The sequence below is a fragment of the Helianthus annuus genome, chromosome 8 (genome assembly GCF_002127325.2).
Source record: "Helianthus annuus cultivar XRQ/B chromosome 8, HanXRQr2.0-SUNRISE, whole genome shotgun sequence".
NCBI classification, from domain to species: Eukaryota; Viridiplantae; Streptophyta; class Magnoliopsida; order Asterales; family Asteraceae; genus Helianthus; species Helianthus annuus.
Genome location: NC_035440.2, coordinates 59,868,395 through 59,889,531, shown reverse-complemented (window position 1 = coordinate 59,889,531; position 21,137 = coordinate 59,868,395). Strand labels below are relative to the sequence as shown.

General features: G+C 36.7%; 1 long non-coding RNA gene across 1 annotated transcript; it reads left to right on the top strand.

The window, feature by feature from the left end:
• The first annotated feature begins 19,479 nt into the window (after positions 1-19,479).
• Positions 19,480-20,663, top strand: LOC110871158. The gene is made up of 2 exons (XR_002553521.2): positions 19,480-20,116; positions 20,213-20,663. It is a non-coding gene; the product is annotated as an uncharacterized LOC110871158 (long non-coding RNA).
• The last annotated feature ends 474 nt before the right edge of the window (positions 20,664-21,137 follow it).

The following is a 21,137-nucleotide window of genomic DNA, read 5'->3' as shown; positions in this document are numbered from 1 at the left end:
AGGATTACCACACAAGAGATACGTAAATGAAAGAACCTGAAATCTCGGATTGTCACAATTATAGGTGTGAACCCTTAACCCCAGAAAATTGCCTAATTTGTCCAAATCCTTGGGAACGAGTGGTAGAATCTCGACAATAACAAATAATGAAGTTTCAGAGCATACTAAGCAAACAAAATATCATGAGAGCCTTGGAGAGCTTGGAAAATAAGCTCTCGGAGGCCTGCTTAAAACCATAAAAGGCCATCTTCAGCAATCATACATGATGTGGTCCTGTCAGATCAACAAAGCCAAAAGGTTCTGTCATATACGTTGTCTTAGATAAATTGCCATGAGGAAAGAAGTTGGTGATGACCTGCCGAATATCCCATCTCTGAAAAAGAGCAACCGGTGAGACCCTCATCGTGGTTGCTTTGACATCCAGACTAAATGCTTCAATTCAATACTACTATGAGCCTAATGAAATCCCTTGGCAATAAATCGACTCAAGGATCCGTTAGAGTGTCACTTCATCCTACAAACTACTTATAACCAACGATGTTGAAGTGAGTGGGAGTCGAATCTAATACCCTAGTTCAGTCAAACTGTAAAGCAACACCTCCAGTATGCATGGCAGCTTTATACTGGTCATTTACGGACAAAATAAAAGTAATGGGTTAGAAAATAAAAGTGGAAGAAGCATAAAAAGAATATGATTAGGAAAGTATTTATTCTGAGATGAGAAGGTCGAGAGGGTTGATGGGGCAGGGGATGGAGGTTGGGACAATGGTGATGGTGTAGTTGTTTGCGCATATATAGTGAAAGTAGGTTGGAAGGCATCTTGTGTGACAAACGACAAAAGTATCTATTAATTCCATACAACTTAATCACTTTTAATATACAATTACCTGCATTAGACTTAATTATGTTATGATTGCGTCTCAAAAGTCTAGCAATCTTCAGGAAATGCGAAACATTGCATATTACATGTTCGTATTCGCCGCATCGCGATACGATAAATACTATTACAATAACCGTTGGTAGATTATCCGAACACACACTTCATGTAAGGAGAGTTTCGGTACTCCCTAAAACGTCCATTATAGGACATTTAATTATGTCCAACATGAAACATATATAAAACCCTAAGTGGGAAAACAAGCATGCAAGTGATAACTTTTTGAAAAACATACATAAGTAATCTATTGTCCGATCCAAGCCATAAAATTTTCAATTTGCATAAACCAGTAACAATTTCATCAATGTTAGGAAACAATATGATCATTGAATAATGTTGATTATCATAAATGATATCAAAGGCATCATACATATCCTAAGGGTATAAACATTATTTACCAAGCAATATCTCATGAATGATCATAAATGAATTTGTAAGCATAACTAGTGCCTGATTTACAAACTAATCAATAGCTAGACAATGTCTAGTAAACTAACAAGTATAGTTATCAGCCCAATGCTTGAATTTAAGCCCTAATCATCCTAACAACCAAAATATCTAACATCTAAAATCATCACATGTTAAAATTGAATTAAATAAGTTAAAAACCAACCCAAGACCCCCCCCCCCATGGTATACGGTCAAGAGAGGGGCCCACACCCCCTCTCCATGTGTTGATTTTCTAGATAAGAAGGCATGGTGAGTTCCTTTGTTTATTTGGAGAAGTATGGTGTAAAGATATAAGGCATAAGCCACTAACGTACCTTATCCTCACTTTTCAAGTTTTATTCAAGTATTCCAAGTGTTCCCCCTCTACTTATGGCTTCACCATCATCTCTTCATCCTCCATTTTCAAGTTTTATTCAAGTATTCCAAGTGCTCTTCAAGAGGTTTCAAGGTGGTTTAAGGTGATATCAAGGCTTGATGATCATCTAGGAGCTTTACACAAGGACTTGAAGCTTCTTATTCTTTTCTTTTCATCACAAGATCATCCCTAGCCATAGTGCTAGTTGTAAGTCCATAATACATCTCATTATGCTTCTTATTATGGAGGGAATCTAGAAGTACAAATTGATCATGCAAAAACCTTGTTAAAATATAAATTTAACCCTAAAGTAAACAATATAAACTAACTTATATAAGTAGTCTTGTTTTGTTTTTAGTGTTAATCTTTGTTGTTGATGAGGTTGTCAATGGATTGAACTTGAAAAATGATGGTTAAAAGTAGATCTAACAAAAGGTATGTGTAGATCTAGTAAGTTACATCAACAAAAGTATCATGAGCTTGTTAAATAGTCTCTACAAGGTTTTTAAAGTGTTATAAAGTTTATATGTTTTCATAACACCATGTTCATGATTTTTGATCTTCAAAGAATATAAAAGATTATGTAAGTATAAAATTGTTTAGAAAGTGGATAAACATGAAAAGCTGTTTTCTTGAAAGATCTGGTGTTATATGAAAAGTTCATAATCTTAATTGTTGAAAAATGTATAGAAGTAAATCTTGTTAAATTGAAAAGTTGTTGTTGTTGATATAAAGGGTTATGATTATTGTGGAAAACTTGAGATTGATGATGATTATGGTAAATTTGATAATGTTTTTAAACATGAGAAACATGATAATTTAGGGGAAACTATGTCAAAATTTTGCAAAAATATAAAATATAGTTACGATTAATCATGAATAAAACAATGATTTACAAATTAAAAAATGGATTAGTGCCCCTAAAAATGTTTATACAAGGTTTTGTGGAAAAATGAAGTTAAAATTACTAGAGCTTTCGTAAATCTAAAATGGATATTATTATATATTTTCTAGGGAAAATATATATATATTTAGCAAGCATATGAAAATGCCTATTGTGTATATATTTGTGCGAATAGTTGTATACAATATAATGATATATGAAATCATGTCTAAAAATATACTAAGTATAATGTACCTACAAGAACATGCAAGAAAAGTATGACAAAGTAAAAATACACAAATACACACATAACCCCCTTTGGACACAAAGAATACATGGACAACATACACATTTAAAAAGTGTCATGTGCCATCCAACCAATTATAGAGAAATGGTAAAATGATAACTTAAAAAATATCAATTATCATGAATTCCTTATAATTAGGCTAACAAGAAATTAATTCTTTATTTGGATCTTCCTTTTGTTTTCAATGTGCTGATAAAGGAAAGTGCTGATATCATTTCACATATGTGCTAAAATCAATTATCTTGATTAATTGTCATGTGCTAATATAATTCAAAAGTGCTACTTTTATGTATGTATTGTTTTAGTATGTGTTCCTACGTTTTGTAGGATAAATATGGCTTGTACCGGAACCAACCCCCTATATATATAGGATCAAACACAAACCACATTTCGTATACAAACTGTAAGAACCATTTAAAAAGTGTCATGTGCCATCCAACCAATTATAGAGAAATGGTAAAATGATAACTTAAAAAATATCAATTATCATGAATTCCTTAAAATTAGGCTAACAAGTGTTGGGATTGAACCCTACCAAAGGAACAATTGATAAAGCCAAAACTGGATCAGATCAGTGGATTCTGAATAAGCAGATGTTTGCATCAGTTTTTCCCCTTGGAAGTGGCCCTAACAACTGATGACCTCTATCTACTGTCCGTTTACAACAACTGATTATCTTCAACAACTGATCAAGACTAAAGACTGTTGAAGTGCAAGCACTGATGCTCAATCTACTGTCATGGTTCAAGTACTGCTGAAGACACAAATCCCTGCTAGGAGTATAACAGTGGAATGAGAAGCAGTAGTTTAGCTTGTCTTTGTATTGTATTGTAATTAGTAGTTTGTAATATCAGTAGTTTGTATATGTCAGTGGTTACAGGTTGTTAGGAGGTTAGATGTCACTTTCATGGTGATGTCAGCAAAGATGCTTCAGTGGTTTGTTCTGTACTATAAATAGAGCAGTACCCTGTACTATTCTATTAGCTCTTTCATCACAAGTCATTCTGTACGAACAAACCATCTGTGAGCTTAGGCTGAGGGGGAGATTGTATTGCATGCATGCATTGCAATTAAATCATTGTAATAAATATAATCATTCGATTTCATGTTAAACATGTGTGTTGAAAGCAATTCTTCCATTTGATTGTGTTGAAAGTTTATTCCATTACATTCCGTTGCAAATTGTTTGTCATTCATCTTCATTATAATTAAAACAAACACAATCATAAGAAACTCAGATCCTAACAATTGGTATCAGAGCAAGGACAGTCAAATTTGATCTAATAATCATTTTGACATAAAAGTTCACACGTGTATATGTTGACATTTAAGAGATATACAGTCAAGAAAATCAAGAGCAATGGTGATATATATGCGGATTTGACACCAAAAAATAAACACTCAAAAAATGGCTACAATTTAAGGAATATGTTTAGTGACGGCATCAGATTCCTAATTAATGGAGAAAGGTCTGGTGGCATGAAAAGCTGCTTCCAGAAGGTTGTCAAGTGTTTTCGCTCGGCGATTCCATTCTTGGGTGGTTGGTTTGGCCACACATGTGATTTATGATATCATAACATGTGAAATCAGCATTTAGAATAAAACATCACATCCGAATTGCCAAACTCATAACATGCAAACTCATACAATTTGGGGGGACTGAAGAAGTGATTGAAAATAATATGGAAATTCTGAATCAACAGTATGAAACCTTTTGTCACGTTAATGGTGAAACATTAACACAACAGTTTGAGAGATTCAGTTGTCTCATTAGTGAGCTAAGACTTGTTAATGTTGAATTTGCTAATTCAACACAAAATAGCAGGTTTCTTAGATCACTGCCTGAAAAATGTGATACAATTGCCTTTGTGACCAGAAATTCAGTTGGGTTCAAAGATCTGACCCTGACCCAACTTCATGGTAGACTCCTGACCTATGAAAGGGAGTTAAACTAGAAAAAGAAGTTGCAAGAGTCTGGCAAAGTTGCAGATGACTACTCATTTGGCAACACAGCTCTTCTGGGTCAAGAAGAGTCTGGCAGTAGTGAGGATCAGAGTTCTGATCACTTTATTGACATAACTATTGGTGGAAACTTCAACTCTGATCCTCACTCATCCAACTATGATTTCACAGCAAATGGAGAAAGCCAGAACTCTGACAATCTATGCTTTGAACTCAATGATCTTCAGCATTTTGATCCAACTGACTTAGAGGAAATGGACATATTACACCAACTTGCACTACTAAGTGTTAGAACCAGCAAATTTTACAAAAGGACAGGGAGAAAATTCCCAGGGTTGCATGGGAATCTAAAAGTAGGGTTGGATAAGTCAAAAATCAAATGCTATAAGTGCAACAGGTTAGGTCACTTGGCTAGGAAATGAAGGAGTCAAACCAATGGACCTATTATCACTCACCCTAGTTCAAGACCACAAAATAACCAAAACACTATGCAGTATACCCATTATACCCCTGCTACCCATGTAAACACTGCTCATTATGCAAACCCTGGAACCCCTGTTCATGTGCAGTATGTCCAAACCACTGTTCCCCAAATTCAGTATGTCCAAGCCCCTGTCCCTCAGGTTTAGGTGCAACAAGTTGCACCTCAACAAGCTGCACCAACAGTGGTTTAACCAGATTAGCAGAGCTTCTTCACACAAGGCTTTGTTGACTAGAGCAGCTTACCTGATGAACTAGGAGATGAAAATTTTGCTCTTTATGCTAATGATGTTGTTCCCAGTGCTGAATTTTGCTTTGTAGAATTGGAGTCAATACCAGAAGGGCTGGAAGCTGAAGAAGGACAGTCAAGTGCTGAAACAGTGGATGAAATTGCTAAAGCAGTGGTTATTGTTGTTGCTGGTGAAATATTGTTGGGAGAAAATTCAGAACCCCTATTGGAACCACTGTCTGACTCCTGGTCTGAAGAAGAAGAGAAGAAACATGGTGAAAAGGAAGAGAAGGTGGCTGATGAGAAAGAGCATGTTTGTGATTGTGCCATGATGGCTGCAGCTAAGGTATCACCTCAGGTTCTTAAAAATTTGTGTTCAGACAAATGCATCATAACATTTGCTAACATTAAAGAGGTGAATGAAAACCTTAGGGATAGAGTGTTAAATGATGAAGTTCAATTTGAAAAGTCTTTAAAAGAACTAAAAATCAAATTGGTTGAAAAAGATAATGAAATCTGCAGTCTCAAATAAGAGCATAGCATAACCAAGGACCAACTCCAGACTATGATAGAAAAATATCAAGCTTGCAAAAAGGAGTTGGAATCCACCCAAATCACTTGTGAAAAATGGGTGGAATCCTTCAAAGGTTATGAAGTTATGCTTGAAAAACAGATCAAAAGCAATGTAAAATTTGGTGTAGGTTTTAGAAAACATGATGAAATTGAAAACACTGCTGCAAATGATTCTGTTCAAACCTCTGTTGAAATCATACCCAAAAACAAAGATGGCCAAGAGGTTAAAATAACTGATAAACTTGGTAACAAGATCACTTTGGAAAGATCTGTGGGGTCCTCAACTTTTGAGGAAATTGAGAAATACAAATTTAAACCCACATGGTCTGATGAGTGTGACATCCTTGAAAACTTGAAACCAATGGACTTCACAACTATAGACGGTGTCAAAGCTCCTAAGGCCAAGGTCATTCCTCTTAAGGACATCCCAACAGTAGTTTAAAACTCTGTTGCAAAGGAGTCTGAAAAGAGGAAGAAAAGAGAAAAGATTAAAAACTTATTTTGTGATTTTTGTGAAAAGAAAAATCATTTGACCAAAGATTGTTTTCACTTAAAAGCTTATGATCATAACAAAACAAGTACTGTTGTGCCTTCAAGCAGCTGCACCATCTGTGGTAAATCAAACCATTCTACTCAGTAGTGTGTGTACTTGAAATCCTTTGAGGTCAAAAAGGAAGAGTACATTTCAAAAACACCAATGAGTTCATGAAAATCATTTGTCAAGAACCAACCACTGTTTGTGCCAGTTCAAACAGCTGTTACAAAACAGCTGAACCAAACCTCTGTTAAAAAAGAAGTTCAGGTGACTGATGCACCTCCTGCAAACCAATACTGAAGAGGTAAAGGTCAACCACCATACCCTAGGGTCCCACATGTTTATGAGGCTTACAAAAAGCCTTCTAAACCAAGAGTGAACAGGAATCCCTTTGGGTACCAGCAGCTGATAGGGCAGGACCCCCAGCAGTGGTTAAAGAAAAATAGTTCCAAAACTGTCCAAACCCCTGAGCTAACCACTGTCCATCCACCTGAACTTAACACAGACACTGTTGAGATCCCATCCAAAGCCTTATTGGCTTTGGAGACCCTCATGAACTAACCGTTTACTTGATGTGCAGGGAGCTTCTGCATGCTTAGATAGTCTTTGGTATGTAGATAGTGGAGGCTCCAGGCACATGACAGGATGTAGAGCCCTACTCAAAGAATTCAAAACTCATGGAGGGGGTGATATATCTTTTGGTAATAACAGTAAAGGGAAGGTTATGGGGTCTGGTACAGTTCAGTCTGGTAATGTTAAGTTTGAAAATGTCAATCTAATAGACAATCTAAAATTCAACCTCCTTAGTGTATCACAAATGAGTGATAAGGGCTGTGGCTCATTCTTCACTAAGGATTGTTGTAGGATTCTTGGACCAGAAATGGTTAAAAAGATTGAAGAAATAATACAAAATGGAAAAACCCAACTTGTTGCTCAAAGGAGTTGCAATGTTAAAAAAAAGGGTAATTGCATGGTACCCTTGACCGTGGGAGGGATCCCCCTCCCCAAGCTAGCGACCCGGCAACGCTGCCTGTCGGTGACTACCAAGCCGTTTCGAGGGGAGCGAAGAGCCTGCAAGCAGGATTCGAACCCGAGCACTTTAGGCCTCGAACCGGTTTAACTTGGGAGAGCCCCAGGACCGATGCCTGTCTGTTCTCAGCTGCCTCTAACAAAGAGACAGAGTTATGGCACAGGAGATTGGGGCACACAAATCTCAAGACAATCACTGCTTTGTCAAAACAGGGTTTAGTAAGAGGTCTTCCTCAAAAACTATTCACCTGTCCTGAGCATTGTGTTTCTTGCTTAAAAGTAAAACAACATAAAAGCTCATTTAAGTCAATTGAAGAGTCCAAAACAACCAAGTGCTTGCAAATGTTGCACATGGATTTGTTTGGCCCAGTAAAAGTCATGAGTCTTAAAAAGAAAAGATATTGTTTGGTTATTGTAGATGACTTTTCTAGGTTTACATGGACTTATTTCTTACATTCCAAAGATGAGACTGCAGGCATTCTGCAAGACTTTGTTAAACAGGTTGAAAAGCAGTTTGACTTGCCAGTAAAAGTCTTCAGGAGTGACAATGGCACAGAGTTCAGAAATAGGGAGTTGGATGAGTTTTGTATGTCAAAAAGGAATTGTAAGGTAGTACAGCATTCCAAGGACACCAGAACAAAATGGGGTTGTTGAAAGAAAGAACATGACATTGATTGAGGCTGCCAGAACCATGCTTGAAGATTTAGGTTTGCCATTAACTTTCTGGGCAGAGGCAGTAAACACTGCTTGCTATGTCCAGAACAGAGTTTTAATCAACCCCAGGCATCAAAAGACTGCCTATGAACTGTTGTATAAAATCAAACCACTGATCTCATACTTTAAAGTATTTGGCTGCCCATGCTCTATTTTGAACTTAAAAGACTCAATTTCAAAATTTGCAGCCAAAGTAGACAGTGGATATCATTTGGCATACTCAACCACTGCTAAGGCCTACAAAGTGTTTAACACAAGGACCAAAACAGCGGTAGAGACCTTGAATGTAAAGTTCAATGAATTTTCTTCAATGAAAATCCCTGCAAATCCTGCAGAATTGTTTGATCTTGATAAATTTACTTTTGAAAATGTTGCTGTCAAGACTAACAGTGCAGGTCCATCAGAAACTCCTCCATCAGACAATGGGTATGAAGTGATCCTTCCACAACAAACCTTCAAATCCATTGCCAGAGCAGCAGATGTTCAAAACAGCTGTCAAAGCTCAACCACTGCTACCTCAACAGTTGTTGACCAAAGTAGCCCATTAACCCCTGCATCCACATCATCAAACACTGTTGATAAAAATCCTCAAACAGTGGATAAAAGTCAACATGTGTCCACACCACTACCTCTTATTCCTCCACCTCCATTTCAAGACACTATTGGATCATCAAAGTCACCAACAGTTGTTAGCTCAGATGATTCACATCTGCAGCCCTCACCACTAAATGCCATTGTTCCATACAAAGGAGATCTAGTCTTCTTGAAGTCTCATCCACCAGACCAAATCATTGGCAACATCAATGAAGGGGTGCTTACAAGAAGTCAATCCCAAAACATTTGTCTTTTTGCTGGTTTTCTATCTCTCCATCAGCCAGTCAAGTACCAAGAGGCACTGAAAGACAATAGCTGGGTAGAAGCCATGAAAGAGGAGCTCCAATAGTTTAAAGACAACAAGCATGGGAGCTTGTACCACTGCCAGAGGGTGTAACTCCTACTGGCACAAAGTGGGTCTTCAAAAATAAAACTGATGAAAGGGGCATTGTTGTCAAGAATAAAGCAAAGCTAGTGGTTCAAGGTTTCAGACAGGAAGAGGGCATTGATTATGATGAAACTTTTGCTCCTGTAGCAAGTTTAGAAGCTATCAGACTCTTCCTGGCCTTTGCTGTCAACCACAACAAAAAGGTGTTTTAAATGGATATTAAATGTGCATTCCTCTATGGTAAGATTCAAGAAGAGGTATATGTTTGTCAACCTCCTGGTTTTGAGGTTCCATTTAATCCAGATCATGCCTACAAGCTAAACAAAGCTTTGTGGCTTGAAACAAGCACCTAGAGCCTGGTATGAAACTCTTTCCACCTTTCTTCTCTCTATTGGTTTCACAAGAGGTAAAATAGACAAAACATTGTATTTAAAATGAAGAGGGAAAGACTTGATGATTGTCCAGATTTATGTGGATGACATCATCTTTGGAAGCACATGTTCTAAAATGTGTGAAGAGTTTAGACAACTCATGCCAGCTGAGTTTGAGATGAGTGCAATGGGTGAACTACAGTGTTTCCTTGGTCTCCAAGTGAAACAACTGCAAAATGGAACATTCATTCATCAAAGTAAATATGCCAAAGAACTTTTAAACAAAATTGAGATGAATGATTGTAAACCATGTAGTACACCCATGGCAACCACCAAGCTAGTCATAACTGATGAAAATGTTGATTTGGTGGATCAAACACTATATAGAAGCATGATTAGGTCTTTATTGTACCTAACTGCATCTAGGCCAGACATCATGTTTGCAACATGTGTTTGTGCAAGATTCCAATCAGCCCCTAGAAAGTCTAACCTAATAGCTGTGAAAAGGATACTCAGATACATAAAAAGTGCTCCCACACTTGGTATCTGGTACCCTGCTAATGGGAATACTACGCTTTCAGGTTTCACAGATAGTGACTTTGCTGGGTGCAATTCAACAAGGAAGTCCACATCAGGAGGGTGCCAATTTCTAGGTGATTACTTAGTATCTTGGCAAAGCAAAAAGCAAGTAGCTGTTTCAACATCCACTGCTGAGGCAGAATATATAGCTGCTGCAAGCTGCACAGCCCAACTGTTATGGCTTCAAAATCAATTGCTGGATTTTGGTATCACTGCCCTAAAGACACCTCTCATGTTGGACAGCCAGGCAGCAGAAAATATCATCAAAAATCCAGTTTCACATTCAACCACCAGGCACATTGACATCAGACATCACTTTGTGAGGGATTGCTATGGAAAAGGTTTGATTTCTCTCCATCATGTTCATACCAAGGATCAGCTGTCAAATGTGCTAACAAAAGCGTTAGACACATCTACCTTTGAAAGTTTGATCTCTAGGATTGGCATGCTGAACATGGAATAACAGGCAAAATCCTGTTTTTCTATGAATAAAAGCATTAAAATGTTTTCAGAAAATCAAAAATCCATCCTTAAAAATAGCTAAAAATGAAAGTTTTCATTAATCCCTAAAAGTCTGCCATAACCACTGTTTTTGGTTCAAACATCTGTTTTCTTAAATGTTGTCCACTGCTGAAAGTCAACCTCTATTCTTTCATTTCCTTATTAATCACTGTTGATCAAACATCAGTGTTTTAATCCACTGATAGGCTATCCACTGATAGTTAAAGTCAGCCACTGTTTTCATTTTTAACGTTGTAAACCACTGATGTTGCTCCATCAGTGGTTTCAATAAAAAACTATCTTCCATTACTCATCAGAGGTTGGCACGTGGACAGTACACAGCGGTCAGATCTTTGTAACCGCTGCCACATCAGCATTCACTTTTTCCCCTATAAAACCCTGATCAAAACCCCAAACAGGGTTTTCACTGTCGAATCGAATTCAAAATTCCTTTCTCAAAGCAGTTACCATCAATCTCTCTCAAAATCACTCATCTTCTTCATCCATTCTTCATCACCTTCAAATTGCAATGGCTCTTCCATTCAAAACCCCACATAATTACTTGGGTCTACTTGAAAAACCAAGTCATACCTAAACCTTCAACTCTGTAATTGATGCTCTCTCGTCCTCAAAGTACAAAAATTTGTTGACCTTTGATGCTCCGATTTTCATGGATACCCAACAAGAATTATGGAAAAATGCTAAATTAGAAACTACGGATAAAAAGCCCGTAGCCATCAATTCTTCACTAAAGGGTGTTCCAGTCACAATAACACCTCAAACAATTTCAGAGGTATTTGAACTTGACGATCTTCAAGGTAAAAGCTCATTCCCAAAGTCTGAGTATCGAACTGATTTTCTTGAGAGAGGGTATGAAGAGGAAATGAAAAAAGATACTTTACAAAAAGGCAGTTTTCCTCCTGCCATGAGGTTTTTGTTTCATACCCTTCTCATGTGTGCCTCAAATAAAACAACAGATTTCAATGAGATACCACTAAAAATTCAATACATGGGTTATGCTATTATGTCTGAGGAAAATTTTAACTACTCCTAGGAAATTTTTAATGATATGGTGAAAATGTTAATAAAAATCATTTTTGTTGTTTCCCAGATTTCTAAGTTTTTACTTACAAAAGAAATTTTCAAAAGATAATGCACATGTGCTTATCCAGGGAAACCCCATCCAAATAAACAGCCTAACCTCTGAAACTTTCACAAGGCTGTCAAAAACTTCCAAAACACAAACAGAGGTTCCTGAGCAGACTTTAGCAGCAACCACTGCTCCTTAGGATCCTGCTGTTGAGCCCACTGCTCAAGGTGATCACAGCAGCACAACCACTGCTGTGAAACCCACACCTAAACCCACCAAAAGACCTAAAAAGAAAAATATCCAAAAGCCCCCCAAACCCACTAAAAAGGTAACTCTGGAAGATGAGATCCCAGAGATTACACCAGTGACAACACCAAAGTTACCAATAACCACTGTTGCTACTTCCTCACAGCAGTTGGAAGAAAGATCTCAACCTGAGCCTAAAACTCTTCCTGCTTCTTCTAAAAAAGATCAGGTTGTAAGAACAGGGACACCAAATTATGATGCTCTGGAATCACTTGATTCCATAATCCATAGCCCACTGCCCGGGGCAAATTCTCTTTCCACTCCTACCCTCACTTCACAAATTCCACCAACCATATTACCTCTATTGGATGCAGTTGATCTGGCCCAGGCACAAATCAGTTCTTCTCAATCACCTGTTAATGAGAATATGCCACAACAAGTAACTGAGTCTGGTGTTTCAATCTCTACTAACCTGCCAATAGTTGAGGAGGCTACACTGCAGGAATTACAAGTAATTCCTGTCAGTAGTTCAAGCGGAGCACCTACTACAAGTGTTGAACCCACTGGTTTACACTTGGAAAGTAGTTTCATAAGTAAGACTCCCTTGAAGGCAATTTCTTCTTTGGGAACCATCCTATCCACTGGTGTATATCCTGTATTCACTGGTGAACTTAGGTTGGTAACCTCTGCTGAAGAAAGAAGTCCCCAGTACCAAGAAAAAAGGGCATCAGTGGATGATTTTTGGGAAACTTTCCCCAAGTCAACCACTGATACAACCACCACTGGTGGGTAATCAGATGATCCCATTAACTTGGGTGATGGTTTAATGTACAAAGAATTGATGGAGAGGGTGGATAAGCTTGATACATTTGTTGCAGAAATCAAAACCATGCTGCAACAGTTGTTAACAGCTCAAAAAGCTGCACCAACTGCTGCAACCTCTGCTTCATCTACAACAGCTGCTACATCCCCTGCTGAGTTCTGGAACTTATTTCAACCTATGCTTATTCAACAAAGACAATATGCTGATCAGCAACATGAAATTCAAGTTCAAAAGATCAGAAATTTGATGGAAGCTAGGTTCAAGGATACACAAGCAGACATGAAGGCAATCAAGGCCCATCTGTTGCAAACCACTGGCTCTACTCCTCCTATAATTATCTTTGTTGATAATCCTCCAAATGATGCCAAAAAGGGGGAGAAAAAGAAGAAGGGATGGGAAGATGGTCTATACATTGAACCAGGTGCAAAATCAAAATTGATTGTCTATATCCCTAAGCCAGATGGTTCTAAAAAGGTTGATGTATCTCAAAATGCCCTTGATGATTGTAGGATCGTGTTTCGACCCGAACGAGTCGATCAGAGGAAATTCTATGAAATACAGATGCGGAAAATAAGTATTTGACTTAGGAACAGCTAGCAAATCACTTTAAACTTCTCTTTGCATTAATTTCTGACAGTTTACAATCAAATCTCGATCCGGCAGCACTTCGGTACGAGTTACAAGACTGTTACAATATGTTTCGCTTGAGAAGCTATTTATATGTGTTGAGGTTTCGCTTGAAGGTACATGACATTCAAGCGGAACCTTCAACTTGACATTCAAGCGGAACTATAATGACATTCAAGCGAAACTACCACCTAAGACCATACAAGCGAAACCTATTACTAGCACTTATACAATCTCCTGTTTTCTCGTAAAACGTGCCCTGATCTAACACTCAAAGACTAAGACTCGATCCAAGACGAAGTCAACAGATGTAGTGCACCAACAATGATGCAAAAGCAGGTGTAAAAGAGACTTTGGAGATAAAAGGGGCCAAAAGGTTTGAGCAGGAGAAAAAAGTTTTAATGGAGATGGAAGAACAGAGTACTTCTGAGCCCAAGGATGATCAGGAAAATCCTAAGCCTAAAAGAAGGCCTACCAGGAAAGTAAGGCAACCCAAAATCACACCTCCCAAATCCACAAAACAAACTCCTCTACCTCCCAAAAGCTCCTCTCATCAACCTTCCAAACCAACAGATGTTAAAACACCTGTTGTATCAATAGTTGTTGATACTTCAGTTGTTTCAACAGATGTTACCCAAACAACTGACCACTACTACTATCCATACTCAATCCGCTGCCCCTCCAAAAACATCCTCACCACCACCAACACCACCTGCCAAAAAGCAGAAGACAATGGTTGACACATCAACTGTCGTAATGACAACAGTGGTTGAAACACCAGTTGTTTCAACAACTGTTTGTCAGATACCTACCACCTCAATCACCACCACTCAATCCACAAATCCACCACCAACCTCTCCTAAACTGAAAAGGAGAAGGGTAACCAATGTTGTACTGGATGATGACTCTTCACCACCTCCAACATCTTCAAAAGCACTGCCTCTAGTCTCTATTCCAAACTCTGTTCCATTATCATCAGCACAAGTTCAAAAACCAATCACTGTCATTATTCCTGCAGGAGTCCAGTATCCATTAGATCTTCCAGCAGTTAGAGTGGAGATCAAATCCTTCTACTCTAAAGATGACCTTGCTAAAAGGAATCTGCCATCTCTTCAATGATATCCTAGGCCTAATAACATAGAAGAATATCTGAAGTTAAAGGCTCAACAAGCAGAGGATATCTCTAAAAGAAATACAGAGGGAAAATCCGACAAAGAGATTCAAAGATACTACCAATATCTGCTAACTCAAGTCAGAACTTTGGAGCAGTTTTCAAAAGATCTCTGTCAGAAACTATCAGAAAAAGATGATGAAAGCCTGAGAAAATATTATATTGACTACATCAGGGCATTCAAGAGATACAAGGCAGAAAAAGCTCAATATAAAGAATGGACCATTAGTGAGCTTAAAGAGGAGTTAGAAAGAGTGCAAAAGATGAACAATGACAAAGTAAAACACACTCCTCCTGTTTGGTCAAAGTACAAGAAAAATGTACCAGATAGGGTTTTAAAGCTGAAGAGAATGAAAGAAGAGCTTATTGCTGCTGACTATGGGTCAAGGAATTAGGTGAAAAGATGGAAAGAAGAAAAAGTGTTGGCCACATAAAAAAGTTTGGAAGAGTTAAGAAAAAGGGATCCCACTGCTCCTCAAAAGCCTATTTATCCTGAAGCAGTGGTTCCAGTTAGACAACAAAAACTGCCTATCAAAAGATCTACTGCTCCACCTGCTGCCATCCTTTATCAAAGAAGGAAACAAAAGCAGATGGATGTAGAAACAGCAGAAGATATAGCACAAGAGAATTACATTATAAAAATGGTCCTTCAGTAGATGATAGCAGAAAATCCTGAATTGGCAAAAACTACAAACACTGCCCAACTAGTCATCACCAGGCCACAATCTCCAAACTCATCAACAATAAAGACTCTCCCAAGAAACCCATTGGATTCAAAAATACTAAAGTGGAAATCTGATAAACAGACCCATGTATTGACTCTGCTCAAATCCAATGGTGAAGTGAAGCACATATCAAGGGAACAAGCACTTGGGCTGGGTGTTGAAGATCTGCAAGATCTCCTTGAGCTTACACTGTGCAGGGATGAGGATGATACAGATTCCTTGGACTTTGAATTACAATTCAAATGACAAGTCAGGGAATTATTGATAAGGCAATAAAAATCCAAGAATAATGAAGGGTTTTTGCATCATCTGTTCCAGGGGAGATTGTTGGGATTGAACCCTACCAAAAGAACAGTTGATAAAGCCAAAACTAGATCAGATCAGTGGATTCAGAATAAGCAGATGTTTGCAGCAATCTTTCCACTTGGAAGTGGCCCTAACAACTGATGACCTCTATCTACTGTCTGTCTACAACAACTGTTGATCTTCAACAACTGATCAAGACTAAAGACTGTTGAAGTGCAAGCACTGATGCTCAACCTACTGTCATGGTTCAACTACTGCTGAAGACACAAAGCACTGCTACGAGTATAACAGTGGAATGAGAAGCAGTAGTTTAACTTGTCTTTGTATTGTATTGTAATCAGTAGTTTGTAATAGCAGTAGTTTGTATAGGTCAGTGGTTACAGGTTGTTAGGAGGTTAGATGTCACTTTCATGGTGATGTCAGCAAAGATGCTTCAGTGGTTTGTTATGTACTATAAATACAGCAGTACCCTGTACTGTTCTATTAGCTCTTTCATCACAAGTCATTCTGTACGAACAACCCATCTGTGAGTTCAGGCTGAGGGGGAGATTGTATTACATGCATGCATTGTAATTGAATCATTGTAATAAATATAATCATTCGATTTCATGTTAAACATGTGTGTTGAAAGCAAATCTTCCATTTGATTATGTTGAAAATTTATTCCATTACATTCCGCTGCAAATTGTTTGTCATTCATCTTCATTATAATTAAAATAACACAATCATAAGAAACTCAGATCCTAACAACAAGAAATTAATTCTTTATTTGGATCTTCCTTTCGTTTTCAATGTGCTGATAAAGAAAAGTGCTGATGTCATTTCACAAATGTGCTAAAATCAATTATCTTGATTAATTTTCATGTGCTAATATAATTCAAAAGTGCGACTTTTATGTATGTATTGTTTTAGTATGTGCTAATTTAACTTGTTTTAAGTGCTAGGAGGTAGGAACACATCCTAGCAATTAAAAAAAGTTAAGTTAGCACAGACTAAAACAATACATACATAAAAGTCGCACTTTTATATTATATTAGCACATGAAAATTAATCAAGATAATTGATTTTAGCACATATGTGAAATGATATCAGCACTTTTCTTTATCAGCACAGTGAAAACAAAAGGAAGATTCAAATAAAGAATTAATTTCTTGTTAGCCTAATTATAATGAATTCATGATAATTGATATTTTTTAAGTTATCATTTTACCATTTCTCTATAATTGGTTAGATAGCACATGACACTTTTCAAATGGTTCTTACAGTTTGTATACAAAATGTGGTTTGTATAATTGGTTAGATGGCACATGACACTTTTCAAATGGTTCTTACAGTTTGTATACAAAATAGGATCAAATACAAACCACATTTTGTATACAAACTGTAAGAACCATTTGAAAAGTGTCATGTGCCATCTAACCAATTATTGAGAAATGGTAAAATGATAACTTAAAAAATATCAATTATCATGAATTCATTATAATTAGGCTAACAAGAAATTAATTCTTTATTTGGATCGTCCTTTTGTTTTCAATGTGCTGATAAAGAAAAGTGTTGATATCATTTCACATATGTGCTAAAATCAATTATCTTGATTAATTTTCTAGTGCTAATATAATTCAAAAGTGTTACTTTTATGTATATATTGTTTTAGTATGTGCTAATTTAACTTTTTTAAGTGCTAGGATGTGTTCCTACGGTTTGTAGGATTAATATGGTTTGGTACCGGAACCAACCCCTATATATATATATATATATATATATATATATATATATATATATATACATATATATATATATATACATATATATATATATATACATATATATATATATATACATATATATATATATATATATATATATATATATATATATATATATATATATATATATACATATGATCAAATACAAACCACATTTCGTATACAAACTGTAAGAACCATTTAAAAAGTGTCATGTTCCATCCAACCAATTATAGAGAAATGGTAAAATGATAACTTAAAAAATATCAATTATCATGAATTCCTTATAATTAGGCTAACAAGAAATTAATTCTTTATTTGGATCTTCCTTTTGTTTTCAATGTGCTGATAAAGAAAAGTGCTGATATCATTTAACATATGTGCTAAAATCAATTATCTTGATTAATTTTCATGTGCTAATATAATTAAAAAGTGCTACTTTAATGTATGTATTGTTTTAGTATGTGCTAATTAACTTTTTTTTAAGTGCTAGGATGTGTTCATACGGTTTGTAGGATAAATATGGTTTGTAACGGAACCAATATATATAGGATCAAATACAAACCACATTTGGCATACAAACTGTAAGAACAATTTAAAAAGTGTCATGTGTGATCCAACTAATTATAGAAAAATGGTAAAATGATAACTTAAAAAATATCAATTATCATGAATTCCTTATAATTAGGCTAACAAGAAATTAATTCTTTATTTGGATATTCCTTTTGTTTTCAATGTGCTGATATCATTTCACATATGTGCTAAAATCAATTATCTTGATTAATTTTCATGTGCTAATATAATTCAGAAGTGCTACTTTTATGTATGTATTGTTTTAGTATGTGCTAATTTAACTTTTTTTAAGTGCTAGGATGTGTTCATACGGTTTGTAGGATAAATATGGTTTGTAACGGAACCAACCCCTGTGTATATATATATATATATATAGGATCAAATACAAACCACATTTCGTATACAAACTGTAGAACCATTTAAAAAGTGTCTAGTGCCATCCAACCAATTATAGAGAAATGGTAAAATGATAACTTAAAGTATCAATTATCATGAATTCCTTATAATTAGGCTAACAAGAAATTAATTCTTTATTTGGATTTTCCTTTTGTTTTCAATGTGCCGATAAAGAAAAGTGTTGGTATCATTTCACATATGTGCTAAAATCAATTATCTTGATTAATTTTCATGTGCTAATAAAATTCAAAAGTGCTACTTTTATATATGTATTGTTTTAGTATGTGTTAATTTAACTTTTTTTAAGTGCTAGATGTGTTCCTACGGTTTGTAGGATAAATATGGTTTGTACCGGAACCAGACCCTATATATATATATATATATATATATATATATATATGATCAAATACAAACCACATTTCGTATAAAGGTTCAATTGAGAATCACCTTTATTGTGAGAACCATGAGAACCAATGTGAACATACAAAAAAAAAACTTAAAAAAAACCGAACCCCCCACCCACCCCCCCCCCCACCAAAAAAAAACTAAAAAAAACCTAACCCCCCCCCCCACCCCTCCCCTCAAAACCTAAACCCTCCACCTAAGCTAAAATGCTAAAAACTAAACCCACAAAAAACCTAAAAAAATCTAAAAATATCTAAAAAATACACAAATTTTTTTTAAATATTTTTTAGCTAAAAATCTTTACTTTTAGTAGCAAAAAAAATTGTTTTTTTGTAACGAAAATTAGCGATTTTTAGCTAAAAATATTAAAAAAAAATTGTGTGTTTTAGCTATTTTTAGGGGTATTTTGGTAAAACAACTCAACTGACATATGGGAAGCTCGAGGTGTATATGAGATTAGTTTTTTCTCTCTTTTTCATAAACACATGTTCTCTCTTTCTCTCTTGTCATGAAATCAGAGCATTTGCTCTCTCTTATCGATTGTGATTTTTAAAAAGCTTAGTACAGATCTCGGAAATTATCAATGATTAGCAGATCTCCGGCGAGATTCCGGTAGATCTTTGAAAACTATCGATGATTAGCAGATCGTTACTCAACCGGAATCAACTCACCGGAGCAAATCCGACGTCAATTTCCGAGATCTACCAGCTTGCGAAGACCGTTGAAGATGGGGTTGTGGTGGGGTGTGAAGTACGATGAAGGTGGGGGGTTTGTGGTGGTGTTTGACGGTGAAGGTGAAGGTGGGGGTTGTGGTGGTGTGAAGTCCTGTGAAGATGAGTTTTTTGGGGGGTTGAGTTGGCCGATGAAGGTGGGGGTTTGTGGTGGTGTTTTCACAGTGAAGGAGGGGGTTGTGGTGGTGTTCTATGGCGACAGTGGAGGTGGTTTATGTGGGGTTGTAGATCTGAAACCCATTGTTTGTGTGGTGCTTGTAGATCTGAACGCATCGTGTTCAACCGAATTCTAAGGTGGTTTTTGGCCTCAATTGCCACCATCAACCACCCTGTCACCACCACAAGCACCCATACATCTGTTCTCTATCTAGGAAAACCTAAATCAAAAGAGGTACAAATAGATTTTGATGAATTTTTTATCAGTAAAAAAGTGTTGTGTTTTTTTTGTTCGATATGTTCCTCAGCTTCTTCGTCTTATCATTTTCAGGTTCTTTGTGGTTTTGAATCAATGTGTTTGTGACCGGTAGTGGTGGTGTGGGACACGCGCCCTTTTTCTGACTCACTGAACCACCCTCACTCTCTTTCACGCGCCGCCGGTGGTGCCGATGGTGCCCGGTGGTGCCGGTGTTTTTTTATATTTTCAGTCGGGTGTGTCAGTGCTCCCGGTGGTATTTTATATTTTCATGGGCAGACTACAGAAGATGTCTTTTATATTTTTGGGAGCTAGGGAACCGTTGTGGGTTTGGTTATTGCTAAAGATCGAATCACTGGTAACCCTCGCCGGTTCGCTTTTGTTTCGTTCGCAGATGCCTCTTGTTGACAGTCATGCCATTCTTGGCAGATCGGTTTGGTTTTTTTTCCCCGTTAATCACTAATTGCTTCCATTTGTGTTGACTACTTGACTAATGATTTTGTTTTATGTTATAGCATTGTGTACTTGTTTGTTGTTTGTCCTCATCAGTTGTTTTTTTGTTATTGATCTTTTTTGTGTTGAAAATAAAGATATGGGTTGAGTTGGCAGTGATAGTTAAAAACATTTTTTCCGACAATTGATGACGATGGCCTGGCAAGGATGGTGGAGGATAAATTTTTGAATCCTGCAACCCCACTTAGCAGCTATGATTATTGGAAACTTTGAGCCAAACCCTATTTTTTTAAGATCCAAGATGGTTTTTGATTTTTGTTGTTGGTTTTTATATTTTTTTCAGTCGATGATGATAAGTATCAACTTATCTGAGACATCTATGAGTCGTGATTTTGGTTGAGTTTGTTTTGTTAAAACCGGGGTGTAAAAAAAGTTTAAAACTGTCACGGCCCCCGACCCGGTTTGACCCGTTTCAGGAGCCGCGGGACAGAAATCCCGTGATATATATTTAATTGATTTTAGCAGCGGAATTTTATCATCAGGATCT